Raw genomic sequence first — 24,569 nt, 5'->3', positions numbered from 1 at the left:
GGGATCAAAGGTCACAGTGGAGCCATCATGAAAACTGGTGAGCACACATCAACATGCACACATACTCAGGCATGCACACATACTGAAGCAGGCAGGCACACATTGGCACACACAAATGCAGGCATGCATTTATCTTAAATGCATGCAATGTCTTTAATGTCCTTAGGTGTCACGGTGAAATATGCAAAGCAAATAAACTGGCTTAATAAAGCGGGGCACCACACCCTAATAGAGTATTTTCCCCCCCTTAATCATATCACAATGAATTTTACTAGTTGAATATACACACCAATATGATACTTCTTTGTACTACAACTTTTCTGAAATATTGAGGCAATATCTCCTTAAATATGCACATAATTGCACAACCCACAAATATATTTTTCTGGACACTGGATAAAGTCAACCTATAGAATTATGTTAAGTTTTGTTAAGAGACTCCAGGAATGGACTTGTATAGAGCAGAATGTGGATATATACTTTTTTCATCTTTCTATCTGTAAAAAACTAAAGCTGCATCTTTGGCGTATATTTCCAAAGAAAATGTTATCTATAATCAAAATTTGACAACATATCAACAATTCCCTCTATACATGTCTGGAAAATATATCTAAGGATAACTCACACAATTTGGTGAATGCAATGCTTATGAAGCCGATTCAAATGAGTTGGCTGTGGGAAGCATCTGACTTTTGGGAAATGGCAGTTAAAGAGATTAAAGAGAAGCACAATGAATTTAGGCTACTAAATCGCCAAACGCCTATTTAGACCCAATCTCTATAAGGTAAGTTACTACATAATGTCTAGTTTGTAACATTCTCTATGAAATGGTCTTTTACATTCTGTATGATTATTCAGAACAAAAATATAAAATGCAACACTCAACTATTTCAAAGATTTTACTGACTTACAGTTCATATAAGGAAATCAGTCAATTTAAATAAATTCATTAGGCCCTAATCTATGGATTTCACATGACTGGGCAGGGGTGCAGACACCCACTTAGCAGCCAGGTCCACCCACTAGGGAGCCAGGCCCAGCCAATCAGAATAAGTTTCCCCCCACAAAAGGGCTTTATTACAGACAGAAATACTCCTCAGCATCCCACCACCCCATCTCAGACGATCTCGCAGGTGAAGAAACCGGATGTGGAGATCCTGGGCTGGCGTGGTTACACGTGGTCTGCAGTTGTGAGGCCGGTTGGACATACTGCCCAATTCTCTAAAACAACGTTGGAGGCAGCTTCTGGTACAGAAATGAACATTCAATTCTCTGGCAATAGCTCTGGTGAACATTCCTGCAGTCAGCGTGCCAATTGCACGCTCCCTCAAAACTTGAGACATCTGAGCCATTGTGTTGGGGGACAAAACACCATTTGAAGTGGCCTTTTATTGTCCCCAGCACAAGGTACACCTATGTAATGATCATACTGTCTAATCAGCTTCTTGATATACCACACCTGTCAGGTGGATGGATTATCTTGGCATAAGAGAAATGCTCACTAACAGGTATGTAAACAAATAATAATATTTTTGTGAGTATGGAAAATGTCTGGGAGTTTTTATTTCAGCTCATGAAACATTGGACCAACACTTTACATGTTGCATTTATATTTTTGTTCAGCGTACATGTAGTGAGCATAGATATTATGGATTTATGTCCATTTTAATGTGTTAAAATTAATTACATTTTTATGATGGTAGTAGCATAAACATAAGAACATCTAAATTTACATCAAGTTTTTGACGTTTACATTTTTAGATACTAATAATAAAGGACCAAAATACCTGCAAAAAATCTAAATTGATAAGTTGATGCAAAAATGTCATTTCAGGCTGTGGTGCCTCGCCTTAATGAAGCTAAGTAAGGCTGTCCTCTCTTTTACTTCATTACTGTAAGGTTGGAGGGTGAATGTGGCCCTTAGGACAGGGTCAAGGAAATGGTAACGGGTCGACTGTGAGTGACATTTCAGATGGAAATGACATAGATTGTGCCACCCACATGCCCTGTGGCATGGCATTGAATGGAGGCAATGTCAGCCTGATCTTATTTAGCTACAAAAGCTGCTGATAAACACCCCACCCCCAATGACACACAAACATACACACGCATGCATCCTTGTGTATATGCTTTAACACTCACACACATGTACACGTGTGCACATACACACACATCTCTGACACACGTGATTGTCAACCTTATCTCACGTCAAGTGACAATTAACAAGACACGCCACCTTCCAGATGTGAATGTGCCATCCTAGCCACAGGTCAGGTTCAGCTGCGAGAGGTTTTAGTGAAATACATTCAGTTGTCTCATCGCGCTCGATGTCGCAGTACTGTTTGACATGGAAATGGCTGAAGGTCAAGCTGTCCTTGTTTGTGTAAAATAAATAGAGAACAGAAATGTGTTTGTAGAACTAGAAAGTCGAAGAAAACTGTGATCACAATGTTCAGAACAAGTGAAGGTGCTTCTTATACCGCTGTCATAGTGAATATAACTATATTTCTAACAAAATGGGAACAAAACAAGCAAAACACTGAATTACAACTGTTGGGGAAGGAATTCACATCCACCTATAACCTCATAACATCCAATTACCTTATTCATACATGGAGCAACGACCTTCAGCTGTAACATTCAAATGGTCAACTCTAATATCACTCATACCGTAAAAAGTCACCATAAATAGTTTTCCCCCTCTAACAAAAGCTTATCTTGAACTGGGGCTATGTTTGATATGGGATCTGTTCTACATAAGTCATCTGAACTCCCAAGGAGAACGGAGATCAGATATGGAGGTCAAGCATCAAGGACAGTGAAGCTATTTAAAGGTAACGTTCTCAGTCAACGCAAAACAGAACGCCAATCTATCTTCCCTGTTTGCTATATCTTCATGCTCCTTGTTTCATCCCTCTCTCTCCTTACCCTGCTATTTTAGGCTTTCCCCTGCTCTCTCTCCCTCTACCCCACCCCCTCTCGCCCCGACATGCTGAAGAGGCAGCTGTGAGGAAGCAGCGTAATAAAAAGAAGAGCTAATGAAAGGTCGCAAGGGGTCAGCGTGCTCACATACCTTCACCGGACAAGGGGATGAGAGGTCAGCCATTCCAGGGAGACAAACTGTTTAACTTTTTGACTAGAGTGCGTCAAATGTTCGAAAGGTCTCAAGTAAGGGTGCAGGGTCATAACCCCTGGGTTAAGATTCCGAGTGCCCTGCGGGTCAGAGGTCAGAGAAGGAATGCTGTGTAATGGGGGGTAGGAAGTTTGGTCTCCATCCTCCTTTTCGACGAATGATCGAAGGCTGCATTGTAAATGAACAGTTGTCTCTCCTTGTTTTACCTCTGTCTCTCCAACATCACTATTTGGGAAGTCAACATACGATATGATGAATTTGTAATTCTAATGAAATATTTCAATAATGTAGACAGTTCATGGGTATATTGCGAGTATCAATATACTGAAATATTTCCAAATCATAAGGAATTTTTCATTGAATTTTAAATTGAAAGGGGAATAGTAAGAAAACTCATTAAAGCTATTTTAGTTTTACATTTCAATAGCGATTTAGTTATCCCCTGAGACGTTAGTTGAAAGCTTAGTTGAGCCTGACAAAATAAAACAATATTCAAAATTCCTCCACTTAACGTCGCAACAAAAATCACACCCGGCAGCTTAAAATGATTTTTATTGTGAAATGATTGACATAAACTGTTGATTTGATTCCAAACAAAAATACTTCTCTCAATACCACACACATCAAAGTGTTTTGCAAGTGACAAGATGTGTATTACATCAGTAATAGTGAAGGTGGATTATTGCCAACAATAAGACATTAAACCCATTTCCCCCTGTGTTTTAACTGTATCTGAGACATGTGACAGTTCAGATCTGCTGAAAAGCAGTAGGGGTAACACTGCCATCTTGAGGAGAACATTAAAAACAGACACCAACATGCAGTGTGGTGCAAGGGTAGAACTCCCAGTAGAGGGCACTGCAATGGCACCCACCCAGCCCATTTCAACATGATTTCAACCCACTGCTAACAACAGCATTTAAAAAATGTATTTAAAATGTAAAGTCCTTTTAGGAAATCATGCTGTATAAGAGGTGACAGCACACACACAAGGTAAGTGTGTAAGTACAGTCACTTGGGGTAATTGATATACTTGATACACAGTTGAATTCCTAACATCATTTGCTAATTCTCCTGGCCTGCTTATTGGATCTCAACTGTAGTGAATAACTGAATAAAGCTGAAGAGACATGATACATCTGTGTGTTTCCAGTGGACTAGCCACCTCCTCCTCCTCATCCCAGCTGTCCCATTAGATTCATGAATCAAATTAGCTGCAGCAGATGAGTAACACCGATATGATCATTGGCAAAACATCAGATCAGGATTTGACCATGTACTCTAGCAAGTCTATCCATGTCAAACATACTGTACCAGGGATTAGTCTGTTTGAACCAATGGCAGCTAACTGCCGGACAGCAGCACACTGTCAGTCTGCAATGCTCAGAGTGTGGCATTATAGTAATGAATGGGTTTTAATAACTAACCTACCATATGAACTGCACTCCTCAGCTGTATACGAGCCTAATCAGTAGTCACAACAGAAAACATAGTTAATATTGGGTTTATAAATTGGATTTTCACTGCAGTACTGTTCGCTGACCAATTGATGGGTGTATTTTCTTTGTATCTGACATACTACAGTGCATTTGGAAAGTATTCAGACCCCTTAATGACAAAGCAAAAACAGGTTTTTAGAAAGTTTTGCAAATGTATTAAAAACAAAACTGAAAAATAACATTTACATAAGTATTCAGACCCTTTACTCTGTACTTTGTTGAAGGCCCTTTGGCAGCGATTACAGCCTTGAGACTTTTTGGGTATGACACTACAAGCTTGGTACACCTGTATTTGATGAGTTTCTCCCATTCTTCTGCAGATCCTCTCAAGCTCTGTCAGGTTGCATATAGAGCGTTGCTGCCGAGCTGTTTTCAGGTCTCTCCAGAGATGTTAGATCGGGTTCAAGTCCGGGCTCTGGCTGGGCCACTCAAGGACATTCAGAGACTTACCAAAACCACTCCTGCATTGTCTTGGTTGTGTGCTTAGGGTCGTTGTCCTGTTGGAAGGTGAACCTTCGCCCCAAGTCTGAAGTCCTGAGAGCTCGTCTTTTCCTCAATCCTGTCTCGTCGCTGCTGCTGAAAAACATCCCCACAGCATGATGCTGTCACCACCATGGTTCATTGTAGAGATTGTGCCAGGTTTCCTCCAAATGTGACGCTTGGCATTCAGGCCATAGTATTCAACCTTGGTTTTATCAGACCAGAGAATCCTTTAGGTGCCTTTTGGCAAACTCCAGGCGGGCTGTCATATGCCTATTACTGAGGGGTGTCTTCTGTCTCGTCACTCTACCATAAAGACCTGATTGGTGGAGTGCTGCAAAGATGGTTGTCCTGGAAAGTTCTCCCATTTCTACAGAGGAACTCTGGAGCTCTGTCAGAGTGATCATCGGATTTTTGGTCACCTCCCTGAAAAGGCCCTTCTCCACAGATTGCTCAGTTTGGCTGGGCGGCCAGCTCTAGGAAGAGTCTTGGTTCCAAACCTCTTCCATTTAAGAATGATGGATGGAACTATGTTCTTGGGGAGCTTCAAAGCTGCATACATTTTTTGGTACCCTTCTCCAGGTCTGTGCCACAACACAATCCTGTCTCGGGAGCTCTACGGACAATTCTTTCAATCTCATGGCTTGGTTTTTGCTCTGACATGCACTGTCAACTGTGTGACCTTATATAGACAGGAGTGTGCCTTTCCAAAGTCATGTACAACCAATTGAATTTACCATAGGTGGACTCCAATCAAGTTGTAGAAACATCTCAAGGATGATCAATGGAAACAGGATGCAGATGAGCTCAATTTCGAGTCTCAAAACAAAGGGTCTGAATACTTATGTAAATAAGGTATCTGTTTTTTATTTTTTATATATTTGCTAATAAAAAACTGAAATACCTTATTTACATAAGTATTCAGACACTTTGCTATGAGACTCGAAATTGAGCTCAGCTGCATCCTGTTTCCATTGATCATCCTTGAGATGTTTCTACAACTTGTTTGGAGTCCACCTGTGGTGAATTCAGTTGATTGAACATGATTTGGAAAGGCGCACACCTGTCTAAAATAACTGTTTTTGCTTTGCATTATGGGGTATTGTGTGTAGTTTTAGAATCAGGCTGTAACGTAACGTGGAAAAAGTTAAGGGTCTGAATACTTTCCAAATGCACTGTATGTACACTGAGTTAACAAAAACATTAAAACACCTGCTCTTTCCATGACAGACTGACCAGTTGAATCCAGGTGAAAGCTATGATCCCTTATTTATGTCAATTGTTAAATCCACTTAAACCAGTGTAGATGGAGGGGAAGAGACAGGTTAAAGAAATATTTTTAAGCCTTGACACAATAGAGAAATGATTGTGTATGTGTGCCACTCAGAGGGTGAATGGGAAAGATAAAAGACGTTTATGCGTTTGAACGGGGTGTGGTAGTATTTGCCTGGAGCTCCAGTGTGTGTTAAGAACTGCTAGGTTTTTTATGCTCAACAGTTTCTCGTGTGTATCAAGAATAGTCCACTACCCAAATCACATCCAGACAACTTGACACAACTTTGGGAAGCATTGGAGTCAACATAAGCCAGCATCACTGTGCAACGCTTTCGACATCTTGTAGAAATGTTACCTTTTCTGTTAAAAACAACGATTAATCCAATAACATTATCATATACCACACAATACACAGCATATCTTACAGTATCTTGCCGTGCAGTGAGCAAAGCTGCTGCTATGTGTGTCGGAGTGAGAGTGATGACAAAGGAAGTTGAGTCTTGCTCCAGCACACTAATCTAATTCCTGCCCCCACAGGCAGAAGGAGCCTAGCGTGAAGGCCACAACACACAGACAGACATGCAACGCTCAGCTGAAGGAGTCATACACAGCTCCAATGGATTTACAAGCGATACGGCTATCTCTCTGAATCCTGACAAATGCATGCATTTTACATGAGTGGAAAAAGGTGACATAAGGTATATAACTGCTACATCACACATTACATTAGCCCGCTGATGTCACACCTTGGTCTTAGTATTTTGTGTTTTAGTTCATTAGTTGGTCAGGCCAGGGTGTGACATGGGTTTATGTTATTGTGTTGTCGTATTGGGGTTTTTGTAGGCATTGGGATTGTGGTTGATTAGGGGTGTGTTTAGTTTAGGTTTGGCTGCCTGAGGCGGTTCTCAATCAGAGTCAGGTGATTCTTGTTGTCTCTGATGGGGAACCGTATTTAGGTAGCCTGGGTTTCACTGTGTATTTCGTGGGTGATTGTTCCTGTCTCTGTGTTAGTGTTCACCAGACAAGCTGTATAGGTTTTTTCACGTTCCGTTTGTTGTTTTTGTATTTATTAGTTATTTCATGTATCGTCATTTGTTTCATTAAAAACATGAGTAACCAACACGCTGCATTTCGGTCCGACTCTCTTTCGACAAACGAAGAACGCCGTTACAGAATCACCCACCACACACGGACCGAGCAGCGTGTTAACAGGCAGGAGCCACAGAAGAGGCAACAGAAGCAGCTTCAGTGGGAGAGGCTGCACCACTTGGAGAATTGGACATGGGAGGAAGAACTGGACGGAAAAGGACCCTGGGCTCAGCCTGGTGAATATCGCCGCCCCAAGGAGGAACTAGAGGCGGCTGAAGCGGAGAGGCGCTGGTATGAGGAGGCAGCACGGCGACGTGGATGGAAGCCCGGGAATCAGCCCCAAAAATTTATTGGGGGGGGCTTACAGGGAGTATGGCTACGCCAGGTAGGAGACCTGCGCAAACTCCCTGTGCTTACAGGGGGGCTAGAGAGACCGGGCAGGCACCGTGTTATGCAGTGGTGCGCACGGTGTCCCCAGTGCGGGTGCATAGCCCGGTGCGGTATATTCCAGCTCCGCGTATCGGCCGGGCTAGATTGAACGTCGAGCCAAATGCCATGAAGCCGGCTCTACGCATCTGGTCCCCAGTGCGTCTCCTTGGGCCGGCTTACATGGCACCAGCCTTGCGCTCGGTGTCTCCGGTTCACCTACATAGCCCAGTGCGGGCTATTCCACCTCGCCGCACTGGCAGGGCGACCGAGAGTATTCAACCGGGTAAGGTTGGGCAAGCTCGGTGCTCAAGAGCTCCAGTGCGCCTGCACGGTCCGGTCTATCCAGTACCACCTCCACACCCCAGCCCTCCGGTAGCAGCTCCCTGCACCAGGCTTCCTGTGCGTGTCCTCGGCCCAATACCACCAGTGCCAGCACCACGCATCAGGCCTACAGTGCGCCTCGCCTCTCCTGCGCTGTCAGAGCCTTTCTCCTCTCCTGCGCTGCCGGAGCCTCCCGCCTGTTCAGCGCTTCTAGAGCCTTCCTCCTCTACAGCGCTGCCGGAGCCTCCTGCCTGTTCGGAGCAGCCTGAGCTGCCAGTCTGCATGGAGCAGCCTGAGCTGCCAGTCTGCATGGAGCAGCCAGAGCTGCCAGTCTGCATGGAGCAGCCAGAGCTGTCAGTCTGCTTGGAGCAGCCAGAGCTGCCAGTCTGCATGGAGCTGCCATTCTGCATGGAGCTGCCAGTCTGCATGGAGCTGCCAGTCTGCATGGAGCTGCCAGTCTGCAAGGAGCTGCCAGTCTGCAAGGAGCTGCCAGTCGGCAAGGATCCGCCAGTCAGCCAGACTCTTCCGGATCTGCCAGTCAGTCAGACTCTTCCAGATCCGCCAGTCAGCCAGACTCTTCCAGATCCGCCAGTCAGCCAGACTCTTCCAGATCCGCCAGTCAGCCAGACTCTTCCAGATCCGCCAGTCAGCCAGACTCTTCCAGATCCGCCAGTCAGCCAGACCCTTCCAGATCCGCCAGTCAGCCAGACTCTTCCAGATCCGCCAGTCAGCCAGACTCTTCCAGATCTGCCAGTCAGCCAGACTCTTCCAGATCTGCCAGTCAGCCAGACTCTTCCAGATCTGCCAGTCAGCCAGACTCTTCCAGTCAACCAGACTCTTCCAGATCTGCCAGTCAACCAGACTCTTCCAGATCTGCTAGTCAACCAGACTCTTCCAGATCCGCCAGTCAGCCAGGATCTTCCAGATCTTCTAGTCAACCAGACTCTTCCAGATCTTCTAGTCAACCAGACTCTTCCAGATCTGCCAGTCAACCAGACTCTTCCAGATCTGCCAGTCAACCAGAATCTTCCAGATCTGCTAGTCAACCAGACTCTTCCAGATCTGCTAGTCAACCAGACTCTTCCAGATCTGCCAGTCAGCCAGGATCTTCCAGATCTGCCAGTCAGCCAGGATCTTCCAGATCTGCTAGTCAACCAGACTCTTCCAGATCTGCTAGTCAACCAGACTCTTCCAGATGCGCCAGTCAGCCAGGATCTGCCAGAACTGCCAGCCAGCCAGGATCTGCCGGATTCAACTGCCTGGCTGGGCTTCCTCTCAGTGCTGGGCTGCCCCTCAGTCCCGAGCTGCCCCTCAGTCCCGAGCTGCCCCTCAGTCCCGAGCTTCCCCTCAGTCCCGAGCTGCTCCTCAGGCCCGAGCTGCCCCTCAGTCACGAGCTACTCCTCAGTTCAGTGGGGTTCTGGGTGAGGACTATTAGGCCATGGTCAGCGGCGAGGGTGGATTATCCCAGGACGCGAAGGGGAGGAACTATGACATTTATGGAGTGGGGTCCACGTCCCGAGCCGGAACCGCCACCATGGACAGACGCCCACCCGGACCCTCCCTATGGTTTTGAGGTGCGTCCGGGAGTCCGCACCTTAGGGGGGGGTTCTGTCACGCCTTGGTCTTAGTATTTTGTGTTTTAGTTAATTAGTTGGTCAGGCCAGGGTGTGACATGGGTTTATGTTATTGTGTTGTCGTATTGGGGTTTTTGTAGGCATTGGGATTGTGGTTGATTAGGGGTGTGTTTAGTTTAGGTTTGGCTGCCTGAGGCGGTTCTCAATCAAAGTCAGGTGATTCTTGTTGTCTCTGATGGGGAACCGTATTTAGGTAGCCTGGGTTTCACTGTGTATTTCGTGGGTGATTGTTCCTGTCTCTGTGTTACTGTTCACCAGACAGGCTGTATAGGTTTTTTCACGTTCCGTTTGTTGTTTTTGTATTTATTAGTTATTTCATGTATCATCATTTGTTTCATTAAAAACATGAGTAACCAACACGCTGCATTTCGGTCCGACTCTCTTTCGACAAACGAAGAACGCCGTTACAGCTGAGCTTAAGACTAGGCACTAGTTCGGTGAGCTACTGCAAGTCTCCAGGTCTCAAGCGACTTCCCAGCAAACCAAAAGTGGTTCTGTGAAAGTACTCGTTCTTTAGGTCGTCCAGTTGTGCTGATGATTATATAAAACATTCACCTGATGTTGCAAAACTGTTTTCTAGAACACGTTTAATCTGTTCTATATTAAAACATTTTGGGGGGTACTGTTACCCCTTTTTCTCCCTAATTTCATGATATCCAATTGGTAGTTACAGTCTTGTCCAATCGCTGAAACACCCGTACGGACTCGTGCTCCTTGACACATGCTTGCTTATCCTGGTAGCCAGCCGCAGCAATGTGTCGGAGGAAACACCATACAGCTGGTGAACGAAGTCAGCGTGCATGCGCCCAGCGCCACAAGGTAGCTAGGGCGCAATGGGACAAGAACATCCCAGCCAGCCAAACCGTCCCCTAACCAGGACGACGCTGGGCCAATTGTGCGCCGTGTCATGGGTCTCCCGGTCACGGGTGGCTGCGACACAGCCCGGGATCAAACCTGGATCTGTAGTGACGCCTCTAGCACTGAAATGTAGTAGACTGAAATGTAGTAGACTGCTGCGCCACTCAGGAGGCCCCTAATCTGTTCTTTAAAGACTACCAGAATGTTTCATTAGGTTGTGGGAATAATCTGGTGGAAAAATTGTGGGAACATCACAAAATAAACTGCCAAGTTGTGCAGACAATTTTACTACGTTTATTTTAGGGTGCACAAAACAGTAACCTGAAGTTACAAGAACACTTGTCATCTGTTCTTCAAAAGGTTCCAGAATGTTTCATTAATTTGTGAGAACCGTCTGGTGAGGACATTGTGGGATATCACAAACGATATGTTCCCAGAACACAAAAACTGTCAAGTTGTGCAGATGATTCTACAATGTTTCTTTTAGGGTGCAAAAACATTCACCTGATGTTTCAAGAACGTTCCCAGAACCCATTGTGTCTGTTCTTTAAAGTTTCCCAGAACATTTAATTAGGTTGTGGGAACAGTGTGGGTACATGACAAGTGATAGTTTCCCAAAACATGCTCAGTTTTGATGACATTCACGCAATGTTTAAGTTAGTTTGCAAAGGACATTCATATAATGTCATCTCCCTCTTCAAAGGGGGAGACACTCTAGACCCAAACTGTTATAGACCTATATCCATCCTGCCCATCCATGCAATCTGGTTTCCGAGCTGGTCATGGCTCAGCAATGCTCAAGGTCCTAAACGATATCATAACCGCCATCGATAAAAAAACAGTACTGTGCAGCCATCTTCATCAACCTGGCCAAGGCTTTCGACTCTGTCAATCACTGCATTCTTATCGGCAGACTAAATAGCTGTAATGGTTTTCTTCTGGAGAAAGAGAGGCAGACCAAAATGCAGTATGGTTACTTGTAAACATCTTTAATCAAGATGAACAATGAATGATCTACAAAACAAGAAATGTGGAAAAAACAAACAAACCAGCCCTATCTGGTGCAACAAACACAGAGACAGGAACAATCACCCACATTACCCAACACAAAACAGGCTACCTATATATGGTTCCCAATCAGAGACAATGACTAACACCTGCCTCTGATTGAGAACCATATCATGCCAAACATAGAAATAGACAAACCAGACACACAACATAGAATGCCCACCCAGCTCACGTCCTGACCAACACTAAAACAAGGAAAACACACACGAACGATGGTCAGAACGTGACAATAGCCTTGGCTTCTCAAATGACTGCCTCGCCTGGTTCACCAACTACTTCTCAGACAGAGTTCAGTGTGTCAAATCGGAGGACATGTTGTCCGGACCTCTGTCAGTCTCTATAGGGACGACACAGGGTTCCATTCTTGGGCCGACTCTTTTCTCTGTATAGATCAATGATGTCGCTCTTGCTGCTGGTGATTCTCTGATCCACCTCTACGCAGACGACACCATTCTGTACACATCTGGCCCTTCTTTTGACAATGTGCTAACAAACCTCCAAACGAGCTTCAACATCACACAACACTCCTTCCGTGGCCTCCAACTGCTTTTAAATGCTAGTAAAACGAAGTGCATGCTCTTCAACCGATTGCTGACCGCACCCTCCCGTCCAACTAGCATCACAACTCTGGACGGTTCTGACTTATACCTAGGTGTCTGGCTGGACTGTAAACTCTCCTTCCAGACTTAAGCATCTCCAATCCAAAATTAAATATAGAATCGGCTTCCTACTTCGCAACAAAGGTTCCTTCACTCATGCCGCCAAACATACCCTCGTAAAACTGACTATCCTACCGATCCTCTACTCAGCAAGCTGGATGTAGTCTATCATAGTGTCATCCGTTTTATCATCAAAGCCCCATATACGACCCACCACTGCAACCTGTATGCTCTCGTTGGCTGGCCCTCACTACATATCCGTTGCCAAACCCACTGGCTCCAGGTCATCTGTATGTCTTTGCTAAGTAAAGCCCCGCCTTATCTCAGCTCAGTGGTCACCATAGCAACATCCACCCGTAGCAAGAGCTCCAGCAGGTATATTTCACGGGTTATCCCCAAAGCCAACACTTCCTTTGGCCGCCTTTCCTTCCAGTTCTCTGCTGCCAATGATTGGAACAAATTGCAAAAATCTCTGAAGCTGGAGTCTTATAAAGTATCTCCCTCTCTTACTTTAAGCATCAGCTGTCAGAGCAGCTTACGTATCACCGTACCTGTACACAGCCACAGCTGTTAATAGCACACCCAACTACCTCATCCCCATATTATTACTTACCCTCTTGCTCTTTAGCACCCCAGTATCTATACTTGCACATCATTGTCTGCACATCTATCACTCAAGTATTAATGCTAAATTGAAATTATTTTCACCTCTATGGCCTATTTATTGCCACACTTGTTCTCAACTGGCCTACCTGGTTAAATAAGTTCTTTAAAGGTTCCCATAACATTTAATTATGTTATGGGAGTTTAGGATGTTACAAGAATATTATTGTGATATTCACATAGGTTGCACAGAACATTCCCACAATGTTGCACAATGTTCCACAATATCCAAAATAGTCTGTATTTATGTTGTAGATAGCCTCCATTCATGTTCACGCAATATACGATTAACCTTGTCTTGGAGGTCCTCAGAACATCTCAAAAACATTTAGTTAATGTTATATTTAAGTTTGACAGACTATTACTACAACATTCTCAGCATAGAAATGTGTATCTCCATAAAGCATCCTCTACCAAAAGAGAAGATCTTTATTTCATCCAGATTTATAAATCCAGTCAGAAATGCAAATTTAGACTAACTGTAAAATGTTTTAACATTGTGTAAAAGATAGACTGTTAAAAAACACACCTAATATATTTCCAACTTTGAGACACTTGATATGGTCGCCCATCTTATTTTTCGTTATCTGAAAAGTACCTTGTAAATACGGCCCAGAAGTATGCAGCATATAAAGACGATGGTTGAGTGATGGTGAATAACCCACTTACCAGTATTTCCCTGGGTTAGTTATGTAGAAGGCTAAAAAAGAAGCATGGAATTCCTGATGTTACAGCCTGAATTTAAAATGGATTAAAATGTGATTTTGTGTCAAACCGCAGAACATGTGGCAAGGAAATTAACTTTTTGTCCTAAATACAAATCTTTATGCTTCGGACAAATCCAACACAACACATCATTGAATGCCACTCGTCATTTTTTCAAGCATGGTGGGGGCCGCATCATGTTATGGGTATGCTTGTGTCGTGACGTTGTATTAGTTAATGTGATGACTGTTGTTCATCGAATGATTAAAGTTTCTATTTGCGTGATTAACTGAATCAAGCAATTATTCACTAATTAACCTGGGGTACCATGGGAAAACTAGTTTTTATTGAGTTTCTAACTCAAAGAATATCAGAATATCGATTTTACAACAGCCGCTAATTAACCAGTTGCCTCTACCAAACTCGTTCTGAACGTCGTATAGCCCGTGAATCTGCACGGACCCAGGCCTCACCAATGAGTTCGTACCACACCAATCTTAGTTGAATATTTATTTACTCAAAAGCTAAAATGATGATAAAAGATACACATAGACAAAACACATTATAGGCTATTGATTAGAACTTAGTATAACGGGCCAACACACTATGGCGCATGTTACCCACAATGGGGATTTCAAAAGAGAGAGGAAAAGGAAAGTACACAAGAGAAATATACATTTGGGTGAATTTGTCAGCTATGCTATTCTAACCCTAGCCTCGCCCCAAACTGCCGCTCTTATGGGTCAGAACAATAATGATGTAATTACGTGGGGATGATCTCCAAGGATTCTCTGCGTGGACCGTCCAGGCTGCTCGATGACGCACTACTCCGGCGCACCTCTCTGGTCGTCCTCCCGATGTCAGTGTCCTTTTGGCTTAAGAGTCTGTTCCCTCACCCTTTGCTCTGGAAGGGGTCTTCTGAGGACAGACAGCTCTGTAGCTCAGAGCTCACAGCATAGGAATGAAACCATTTAGATACCACGATTCGATGGGAGATGAAGGCTAGGTGGTTCGACTTGAATTCACCCGCTTAGACACAGCTACTCATCCATAGCTTGGGTAGGAAAGAATTTCTTTGTCTTCAAACTTGCGTTGCGTTCTGGGTTCGTTGACTTTTTAGACCTTGCTGCAGCTTGGGTCACGTAGTCTCCTGTAAATTCTATACTCACAGGTTTTATACCCTTGGGTCAGAAGTGGGTATAACCGCCTTTAGGGCAATTCTCTGGGCGAACCAAGTTAATGAGGCAAAGTCTAGATTTTATTCAAATCCAATTTTAGACAACTAACTTAACATTTCATGTTCCCCAAAACATTCTCTTTGATTTGGATATTTTCCATACAACGTACAATGTATAAACATCAAACATATACTAGGAAAACTCTTCACATTACTATGTTTTTGTAATAACGTCATCTATTAACCTTTAATAACAAAACAAAAATGACATACATTTTCATATTCCATCTATCGTCATGACCACCATTGTGGCTGACGGAAACCATTGTTCCAAAGTCCATTTATTTCATGTTTAATGTTCTGAGGCTGGTTCTCCATAGTAACAGGGCAAAGGAATTTGTCTGAGGACAAGGATTTACCAGCGGACTGAGGGGTCATAAAACCCCCCACATCTTCAGACCCTTAGATCTCTCCTCCTCTGTTGGGGTTGAGAGATAATCTGGGTTGTGGTCTCCTGTAACCTGACCTGGTCAGGACAGTCATGACACTTGTCATCGGCAAGGGAGTTTTTTTAAGGATAAAAATAAACAGAATAGAGCTAAGCACAGGCAAAATCAGAGAGAAAAATTCACCTTTCAGCAGGACAATAACATAAAACACAAGGCCAAATATACACTGAAGTTGCTTAGCAAGACGAAATTGAATGTTCCTGAATGACCTAGTTACAGTTTTGACTTAAAGAGGCTTGAAAATCTATGGAGAAACTTGAAAATGGCTGTCTAGCAATGATTAGCAAACAACTTGACAGAGCTTGAAGAATTTTTTCAAAAATAATGTGAAAATATTGTAAAATCCAGGTGTGCAAAGCTCTTAGAGACTTACTGTACCCAGAAAGACTCACAGCTGTAATCACTGCCAAAGGTGCTTCTAACATGTATTGACTCAGGGGTGTTAATACCAATGTCGATGAGATATTTCTGTATTTCATTTTCAATACGTTTACAAAAATGTATAAAAACATGTTTTCACTTTGTCATTATCGGGTATTGTGTGGAGATGGGTGAGAGAGAAAAACATATTTAATCCATTTCTAATTCAGGCTGTAACACAACAATATCTGGAAAGGGTCAACGGGTATGAATACTTTCTCAAGGCACTGTAGTTTAATGTTCTGGGAACCTTTAAAGAACTCAGAAAGGCTGTTCTATCCAAATTATTGCAACATCAAAGGAACGTTTTGTGCATCCTGATTGTGAATGTTTCTGAATGTCATTCCAAGGATATTTCATTTAAGAGATAAAACAAATCAAATAAAAATGTTCATTATCAAAAACATTATTGGTATGTTTTTGTGATGTTATCATCCAAATGTTAGAACAAAACCCTTTCTAGAACTTAATGGGAATCTTAGCTAATGTTCTGGGAATGTTCCTGTTTTGCTGGGTTATCATACATATACAGTGAGTGTACAAAATATTAAGGACACCATCCTAATATTGAGTTGCACCCCCCTTTTTCCATCAGGACAGCCTCAATTTGTTGGGGCATGAACTCTGCTAGGTGTTGAAAGCATTCTACAGGGAAGCTGGCCTACAGTATTTTGACTCCGTTGCTTCCCACAGTTGTGTCAAGTTGGCTGAATGTCCTTTGGATGGTGGACCATTCTTGATACACACGGGAAACTGTTGAGCTTAAAAAATGCAGCAGCGTTGCAGTTCTTGACACAAACCGGGGCACCTGGAGCCTACCACCTCACCCCGTTCAAAGGCTCTTATATATTTTGTCTTGCCCATTCACCTTCTGAATGGCACATATACACAATCCATGTCTCAAGGCTTAGAAATCCTTCTTTAACCCATCTCTTCCCCTTCATCTACACTGATTGAAGCGGATTTAACAAGCGACATCAATAAGGGATCATAGCTTTCACCTGGATTCACCTGGTCAGCCTATGTCAAGGAAATAGCAGGTGGCCTTAATGTTTGGTACATTCAGTGTATGTGTTATCAGTGCTGACAGCAAGATATGTTGTTTTAAATATTTCAGACCTAATTCTGTTGCAGTGACCCTGTCATAGCCAGATGGAAAATGGTGTTAATGTCTGGATTAAAGACAAAGGGGTGAGTGATGAGTAGATGAGAGTAGATGCCCTGTAAACAAATGCAGCAGACAGATCTGGGTTCAAATAGGTCTGACAACATATACTGTTCACACATTCCCTTGCCTGAGAAGACAGTGACTTGAGGCAGATGTGGACAAGAGAATAGGAGGGACGCAGACCAGAAATTCAATACACATGTGCCCAAGAATAGAGAAATGTGCTGAAGTTGTTAGTGATGGAGTAGAAGTACAGTAGAGGACAGGGAGAGGAAGGATTCACAGAGGATTAACCCTGCGCCTCACATCAATAATAATAAAAATAATGTTATTTTTCTGAGGGCAATCCTCTACGGAACCTCTGCTTAGAGTAAATGGGCCATATAGCCTAGTGAAAACAGATATATATATGTGTCATATCTGTCCTTGGAATGGAGAAATAATATCACTTTAATGCTGACAATTGACAGGATTTGTTTAAGAAAGATGTGGACAGTTTATCTGTTTATCTGAGTGGATTGAAAATGGTGGTATCATATCTTATGCTTTTAGTCTTTTGTGTTGTCGTTTCGTTTTATATTCAGTGTAGTGCATGACATGTCTGCTGTGTGTGTCTGCTAACATTGTCCACTATAACTATTGAACAACTGAAATCTAAACATGAAGAATTAACATCAGGGTTTATAAGAGATTATACAAAAGATGGTTTTAATGTCTGGGTTTGCCCAGTCGCATACACATACCAATTAACTTTACATGTAAAAAATGTTTAGCATGTTTAGCAGGCCTGCAATGTTTGGGTGGGGAAAATATTTTCTTGATTATTTAAATGTTTTGTGCCCTCAAGAAGGGTATAATATTGCAACAAATGTAAATACTGTATTTGTTTCTATAAATTGTAAAATATAATTTATGAATAAAATACCTTTGCTAAGTGTTCACTCAGGAATATTACAATTGTTTTAATTGGCAAAAGTAACCATCTTAACACTTTCACTTATATCACTAAAGCCTGACTAAAAGATCACAACCCCATCACGTCAAAATCCCAGGAATGACAAAAACATCCCATAACAAAAGCGGTGTGAGCTGTAGCACTGTTTGTTGTGTGCAGTTAGCCAGCCTGAGCCAGCGCCTGCCTGCTGAGAGTGTGATTATGGGTGGCCTGCCTGGTCCAGGCCGGCCTGCCTGTTTGTGAGGGCTGTCTTGGACAGTAATGGTTCACTGCTTCTATTGGATTATGAGAGGGATTTTAAACTGGTACTAAGCCGCAGGGCTGTAGACAGCAGGAGCTGTGTGTTTGGGCATGTGTATATAGGGGTGTGTGTTTCTGGGTGTGTGTGTGCATGTGTGTGTCCTGGAGTCCCCAGCAGTCAGCTTGTCTCTACTGTTTTCCATTGTCTGTGGCCAGAGGTGGAGAGAGGCACAGCATCTGAAATATGAACCTATTCTGCTTCTCTCTGGTAAGACACACTCTTGCTTTAATGAACCTTCTCTTCCTTGTATTTTGTATTATATTTTTGGTGTCTCAAAAACTCTTACATCTCAGACAGGGTTGTGGATGTTTACTTCCTGAATTGAATGAATTAAAATGGAATTGACCACATCGCCAGGACAGACTGTCTTGTCTCTGCGTTCCCTGTCCAGTTCCTCTCATAATCTGGCAGATTGCTCAGTCAGGGAAAGGATAGGTAGCACAAGATGTTATTGCTGTTGACAGGGATCTGACATGGACTCTCTCAGAAGGAGACATAATGGAAATTGAGCTTTCAGTTGTACTAATCTTTAGAAAGTTATCAAAAGACATTTGTGTATTGTAGTTGTTGGTCACGTCGGGATTTAGAGCTGACAGATCATTTTAATAGGAGGATTAAATGTTCTGAATTGATGAAGTGGCAAATGTTTTATTAATTGGTCCTAAAATACAATGTTTCTTTGACAAAGTAGGTTTCTCTTCAAATAATACTTTTATAGAGGTTGACATAGAGTCAAGCAAGACAATGTGATGCTTTTGAACTTAACATTTCCTTTGTAATGTAACTTGAACTTTGAAGAAAAGTCTGTCTCACACACATAGTATTCTTTGAATACTGTTGACATAGGGGGGTTGTGAAAGTGGTTAGGACACAGTTGGAGAGTCCATTTTCCCTATACACATCCTGGATGAGTCTCCAAAAACTGGTTAGCAACCTGTAACAATAGCCCACATTTAAGAAAAAGAAAAAAGCATGACTTGTTTTTATAGAATGGACATTAGATGTCAAACTTAAAATACCTTTAAAAATAAGAAAAAGTTCATGTTTTTTGCATAAATATTTTTAGCCTGTTTAGGATTACTGGGTGAATGTGGTCGACATGGAGCTCCATAGAACAGATCACGGCTCACCAGGTTATGTAGAGAGGAACATGTCCTATTCATGGATTAGGCCAAAGTAATCACCCCAGAGTCAACATTTAATCCCCCATGCTCACTGTGTAAAGTGTCAATGCAGCTGCTTCATTTGTTGTTGGCATGTTATGTACACTTCAGAATTGGACTTTTACCGCAGGTCTGACTGTAACCTAAGGTAGGATTTAAGACACAGGTAACTAGGTTGGTTTAGCACACCATAGGGATTTATAACAGACGTTAGGGGTTTCCAAAACTAACCAACCCCGAATATGAATACAAAAATTATAGTACTAGAGCAGTGCTCAAACACACTCAAGGGTCAAAGGTCAGAAGGACCGTGTCTTTCTGTGTGTCATAATATAATCAGATGTATTTGATCAAGTCTCCTAACCTGACCCCTGATTGGAAGAATCCAGCATGTCATTCCTATCCAAATAACACGTATAGAACTTGCAACTAGACAGTGAACTTGGTGAAATGGTGTGTTAAGATCAGAAAGAAAAAGTGTGGCACTGCAACTTAAAGATTTGACTGTTTTCTATCATCACCTCATGCTTATGACAACCAATATAACACAGTAACAAGTCACGGAACTTGGCAACGCGGGAATTTTGACCATTGAGTATATAAACAATACCCTATGGAATAGTCTATTGAGAACATAAAGCAGGGGTTCTCAACCTGGGGTGCCGAAGTACTGCAGGGGTTCTGTGGCCAGATCTCAAAATATACAAAATATAAAAATAAATAAAATTATATAACGAATTCTGGGCAAGGGATCTGTGGAAAAAATGTAGAGGGTGTAATACAATACAATACAATATAATGAAATATAATTCATCTATAATGTATCTTCGTAACCCTGTGCAACATGGGCCTGGGAGGCTCACAGCGATATTGGTATCCATAGTACTCCATTATACATTTTTCAACTTAATACTTCTTGTGTTCCCCCAAAAAGTTTAATTTACTTTCTGTTTTACATAAATACACTGTAATTTAAGCTTTAAAATGGCAAAATGATCTCCTGTCTCATGGCAAAATGTGTAGAATCGCAGGATATAATCTTGAAATCTGAAACAACAAAAAGTCTCTCTGCAAAATCTCTCTCTGATGCAAAGAGGTGGGCCTTCAAAATGTTACTTCCCAAGGCCCGAAACTTGGTTTGTTCGGCCATCCACTGCCGAAGTCATAGTAAACCTATGAGGGGGTCCCTGATGAATTTGCTATCACAAAAAACGTCCTCGACTCCCAAAAGTTTAAGAATCCCTGCTGTAAACCACAGCATTCAGTGTGTTTATACTGTTTTATGTCTTTCCTGTCCCTGATCATGTTGCTCTCTTTCCTCTGGTCTAGGAGGGCTCGACGGACAGCCTGTACGAGCCTGCTCTCAACAAACACCCAGTCATCCAAGAACCCAGTTGTAGAGTTCCCAGTCGACACAACAGCCGACACAGCAGCCCTGCTCTGAGGGACAGGGCTAAGTGGAGAGGCTCAGATCCATGTATACCCACAGTGAGTTCTACCAAATATTTAACAAAATATCAATACACTAACTAATGTACTCCCTAACCCTAGAAAATTGTTGCACATCAACACTGTTGCAGTTTCTAGATTGAGCATATATAGATAATCTATAGGTGACTATCCAGATAAAGCAGGACCTAAAGTAGACCTCATATCAGGCCAACAGTTTCCAACACACTGACGTTAGTCTCCAACAATAACAAACCAGTCAGACATTGCTGGTGACCTGTGACTGCAATCTGCTGCTGAAACTTCAGGTCATTGGATGGGTGCCTGAAGACCAACTTTTCTGTGTAAGCCTATACCAATCTCTAAGTTTAATCAGGGTATTTGGAGATGGCCTGCTTGTGCAATACATTATGTGTGCCAGTTCAATGCAGTGTTACATTACATTTATCTTCTTCCCAGGAGCTGTCCGAGGCTCACAAATCCCATTTGAAAAAGAAGAAGAGAAGGTATGGAAGTTTGTATTGTTTACGGCTTTCAGTCAATAAATGCTTTGGTTAAAGAAAGAGTGAGGGGTTTAGTTAACCCCTGAAATGGATACTAAAGGGGTGCTGCTCACTGTATACCTCCAGGAGGTGATGAGTTAATCAGGAGTTCTCAGCAGGTCCACCGTTAATGTTCCTGTCCTTTCATGGTGGCCTTCACTCTCTAAGCCTCCAGGGAGCTGTCTGTTTGGACCTTGGTCCACTGCTCAAGTCCATTAGAGGGCACCTATTCCATAATTTTCACATCGGAATAAGGCCATAGTTCATAGTCTGGTTTGACCGAGGATTGGATTTTTTTTAAATGACCCAATAGAGGTTGAAATTCAAGGGTGTTCCTAGGGATGTAATGTAATGTTAATTCAAGCAGAAACGCACTGAAAGCTGAATACTTTTTCTATATATTTGACAAATTACAAGCAGTCTACCTGATCTCCTTCACTTAATTCTACTGTAGTAAACAATTAAAGATGGAACTCTTTTCTTAAAGATGTACTTCTCTCCAAAGATCCACAAACAAATTGGCAAGCCCAGTCCATTTACTGACGTAGGTGGAACATAAAACATGTTTACAGTTGTAAACATGGAGCCTATAGCTAGCCTGTGGTTGTGTTTAACTATGATATTAGATCAATGATGTGTATTAGGTGTTATGGTGCAATTTCACGAGAGTTGGGTGGGATTAGGATTAGATTAATTGGGATAAGAGTTGGGATATATAATATTCTTTCTCGTTTACATTTATTGCATGCACTCACCTATTGTAAGTCTAAAATGTAAGATAAAATATTTCACAGAATGTTGTTGGAAATACAGTACCTTGGATTTGGATTTCCCAGAATTGTTATTTAGGCTAGTGGTTTACAGAATGACACAGACTCAAACTGTTAAAACATTTGCTATTGCATGCAAGGAGATGGGTCAAAATGTAGAATTGTACGGTGGAAATGACTTGTGTAATTTTTGATTGCGGGTGAATCAAACAGTTGTGCTATGACAAATCTTATCAAGCACTTCATTGTTGTTGAAAGATAAAATCCAGTTAGTATTGTGTGTTTCATGTGTTCGTATTGCAACCACAGCACCAGACTTCTCCTGAGGTGTTGTTAGAGCCATAATATGTCATCATCATAGACCGTTAGTGAAATTTAACTAATATGGTTAAACAACAACATTCTGACAAAATGTCTGCGTATTGAGTGAATGCTCTGCTGGAGACAACTTGTAGAGACAACCTCAACATTGACCGGAATCTATTTTCATTTGTCATTTCAGATCACATGTACCAACAACGTCAACATCGGACAATGAAGCCATAGGTTAGTACAACAAAAATGACTGCAACACACTGACATACTCAGACATGTTTGAGTGAGCGTAAAATCACAGGCTTCTTACTAACTTTGCTTTGATCCTGCTCTCCAATTTATTTGGAGCTGTATAGTGTGCACCCAATGCTGCACTCAGTATTAGTAACCTACTTGGCCGTGCTAGACCTACTGGCTTCTGTACTCTATTTGATTTCACTTGGCTCCCTCTTAGCCTTGCTGCCACTAATATAGAGGCCTTAATGGCCTCTGTTTTCTTCCCCTGACCCCTCTATTGCAGATAACACAGACACTAATGTCTACTGGCAGTCACTCAGAGAGAAGCAAGATTTTGTTCACATCAAGAATAATCACAAAGAAGGTAAACGGCCAGAAACATATGTCAGCCAAAGAACATAAACCCCATTTCATTTAGGGTATGCTTGCTAAGGCCCGAGAGAGACACTATGTGTGTGAGACAGACTTGTAGGATTTAGTTAATGATGACAGATACAGACAGACCTACTGATGCTCCCCATGCTTTTCCAAAGTCAGTGAGGAAGGAAAAAACCTATGTGTTTTATGACGAGGGATTATGTTGAATGGGACAGCTGAATGAGAGCAAACAGGGTGTCTGTTGGCTGTAAAATACTAACTGAGGCTGAGACAAATGGCCCAGTTTCCTTTGGATTCTGGTTCATGACGCATAGTTACAGTAGGTAACCCTACACCTGCAAATCTACAACCAAACAAGTCAAGATTGTGGTGTGTGTGTGTGTGTGTGTGTGTGTGTGTGTGTGTGTGTGTGTGTGTGTGTGTGTGTGTGTGTGTGTGTGTGTGTGTGTGTGTGTGTGTGTGTGTGTGTGTGTGTGTGTGTGTGTGTGTGTGAGTGTGAGTGTGTGTGTGTGGTACTGACAACAACCTACTGAGTACCAGAAAAGTGGTCTAACCTTGCATTCTTGCCTGTGGTTCCTCAGAGATGGGTCAAGGTCCTTGTCAGAGAAGCGTGCTGGCGGTCGAGGACAGAGTGGAGCAGCTGAACTCTGAAAGAAGAGAAAAAGAGCCCGCAACTCAGGTAATACTATACATATCATCATCATCCTCATCATCATCATCAACTTCATCAACTGTTTGACAAAAGATCAATTGTAGGCTAGCACAATACCACAAATTCGATTAGAGATATTGGACTTCACTTTTCAAATGACAAAGGCAACTGGATAAATACTTTTCCCCTGAAATGAACAGCATTGACTTAATTTACCCAAACAGGTGAGCTCAAATCACCTGGCCTTGCTCATTTCATCAGTGAGGGATATATGGTACACATGCAATATTCTCTAGGTAAAAGTCACATTTTGAATTTCCGACAGGCTTTTTCTAAATTCTTCCCTCTAATGCCCTCCCAATCACACATAAATCTCTAAAACGTATGGCCCTTGTTTTTCACTTTCTGTTTGAGATATAATCACTTCCTGATTGAAATGCTCAATCATTTTACTAATTAATTCCCCAGACACAGAGCTTTTTGGTTGTGTAAACATTTTGGGTCATCTTGAAATACAGAGAAAGCAACTACAGTCCCTCGATAATTAGCACCGTAGCCTGCATTAGGCCTACTACAGCCGCAAATATTTAAGGACTTGGTGATGGTTGTGGTGAAGTCCACACTAGGCTCCTATCCTCTTATCACAAATGTGTTCTTTGTCTCCTGCCAATTCGGGTGCATTAATTGTTTATTAAAGGTGAATGATCTGTTTATTAATTC

General features: G+C 42.4%; 1 long non-coding RNA gene across 1 annotated transcript in view; it reads right to left on the bottom strand.

Annotated features, from left to right (window-relative positions):
• LOC135550660 (uncharacterized) overlaps positions 1-24,569 on the bottom strand; it is a 61,542-nt gene that overhangs the window by 33,483 nt on the left and 3,490 nt on the right. Inside the window, exon 3 of the long non-coding RNA XR_010457129.1 lies at positions 23,752-23,844. This is a non-coding gene — a long non-coding RNA (uncharacterized LOC135550660). The remainder of the gene's footprint in view (positions 1-23,751; positions 23,845-24,569) is intronic.

This window comes from Oncorhynchus masou, chromosome 12, assembly GCF_036934945.1.
Source record: "Oncorhynchus masou masou isolate Uvic2021 chromosome 12, UVic_Omas_1.1, whole genome shotgun sequence".
Taxonomy (NCBI): Eukaryota; Metazoa; Chordata; class Actinopteri; order Salmoniformes; family Salmonidae; genus Oncorhynchus; species Oncorhynchus masou.
This window is presented reverse-complemented; position numbering and strand designations above follow the sequence as displayed.